Source organism: Ananas comosus, linkage group 4 (assembly GCF_001540865.1).
Source record: "Ananas comosus cultivar F153 linkage group 4, ASM154086v1, whole genome shotgun sequence".
Lineage (NCBI taxonomy): Eukaryota > Viridiplantae > Streptophyta > Magnoliopsida > Poales > Bromeliaceae > Ananas > Ananas comosus.
In genome coordinates, this window is record NC_033624.1 from 1,499,740 (window position 1) to 1,502,076 (window position 2,337).

A 2,337-nucleotide genomic window follows, 5' to 3' on the forward strand; every position below is an offset into this window, starting at 1 on the left:
GATCCTTTGGACCTTCTTCTTGCATCCTGGGCAGTGGATAAAGACCTTGAGCACCACGGTCTGAAGAAGCAGTACAGGGAAAAGGAAAATAGAGATGAGATTTGATTTTTTTTTTTTTTTTCCCACATAGCTTCAAAAGCACTTTTTTGGGAAAGAGAATAGAGAAAGAGACTGGAGTACAACAATACCTTGGATTGTGGGGGATCTGGGAGAGGTTCTGCTTCTCCTGAAGCCATTAGAGGAGAAGGGCTGATTTATTAGCGGGGGAAGGTTGGAAGTGGAAGTGGAAGTGGGAGGAGTGGAGGGAGGAGGGCGATTAGAGAGGGGGGTGGGGGGGCTTAAAAAGAGTGGGTATGGGAGAAAATGTGGTGGGAGAGGGGAAGTTGGAATGGCTAATAAGTAATGAGTGGGCGTGCGTTTAGTTGGGTGGGCTGTGACTGAGGAAGCAACCAGTTTCTTACATTTCTTTGTAAAAAGTTAATAATGTCACATTTTTTTAAAAAAAATTAAAATCGAGTAAGCCACTAGTACAGCAAAAAAAGGTAACTACACTCTACGTCCAAAAAGTTTCTTTTTCACACTAATCTTATTATTTTTTTTACTTTTAACATTAAAAATTTAAAAATTATGTCCAAATTCATAGATGGGTAACATTACTCTTTTTTTTTTTAAAAAAAAAAAATCAACATTCGAAAGAGAGAGCGCTAATAAAATTTATTAAAACATAATCTTTTTGCAGTTTTTTTTGGACTAAATAAAAATTCCGAACAATTGAACACTGTATTAACTCCTTTATTGGCTTCGTTTGGTTTGGGTATAAGCAGGAACTAACTATTACAGAAATAGATATAAGTATGGAGATAAGAAAAATAACATTTGAATGAAAATTAAATTGTTTCTGAAAATATGAAAAATAACATTTAGATAGATAATATGAAATAAGAAAAATAATTAGTAGTTATATATAGAAAATGAAGGTGTTGGTGAAGATAATTATACCAGCTTATTTCAGATATTCGAGAACTACTATTTTCAAATAAAAAATTTACGTTTGGGTATAAAGGGGGATAAGGAGTTATCCCTCCCCTTATACTCGATCCAAACGCTACCTTAATGACCAAGGACAGTAATCCAAAATGCCTAGATTCAAATCCGGGCTGTACATTTTAGAATAAGAATGTGGCTGCAGCCTGCAGACCTTCTCACGAAAAAGCAAAATCAAAACAAAATACTCATTGTACTAAAGGCCAAAGTATTATATATATATATATATATATATATATATATATATATATATATATCCTTTTTTACGACAAGTAACACATTTTTCANTATATATATATATATATATATATATAATTATATATATATATATATATATATATATATATATATATATATATATATATCCTTTTTTACGACAAGTAACACATTTTTCACCCAGTACCAAACATTGGAACGGAATAGGAGCCAACAAAATGACGAGTACACTGACGCTTTATAACAACTACCTCATTAGTGATTCCAGTACCAAACATTTTGTAAAATTAAGGATAAAAAAAAGAAGAAATTTATATATCCAGATAAAAATCTCATTTACTCTTTCATTGGCAAAATACCTAGGTCTTAAACAGTAAGATATGCTCAACAAGCGATTCGAGCAGGTAAACTGAGCTGAACAAAAGCATTGCGTTTCTGGTTCCCTTTTTTCCCCCCAATTTTTACCCAATGTAGTTTCGATTTGGAAGATGAATTGGTTTGGTTCGATCTTTTCTTATTTGAACCGAACGGACCGGACCCATGCACACCTACATAGCTTTAAAAAATCAAGCACGTACACGATCTATGAAAATCGAGAACGCACGTACAAGCAAGTAGGCTCGTGGCACACTAAAATGCCTGGGTTGCTTGGGGCACGCAAAACCTTTAACATAAGTGTAGAAAGAGACAACACTTCGAGGAAAAGAGCCACGTGTACTTAAGAACGGAAAATGGGCATCAGTGTATGCGACTGTGTTAAAACAGTAGATATATTACGAACAAAGCTTTTTCTTTTTTTCCCCCTTTTTTTTTTTTCCATTGGCATTCCAACTAAACGTTAATGTCGATTTTTCCATTGGCATTCCAACTAAACTTAATGTCGACGAATATGTCTATCAATACATATAAACTAATTATTTATTCTGGTTGAAGGGTAATTATAATAGCAAAGAATACTTATCTAATTGAGAAAATGCGTACGCACCTTTACGCGTACGACCAATTGTGCTGGATAATTTCTTTGTCTCTCAACAATTCCTTGTCACACCCCTGATGTATCATGGTTATACCAAATAA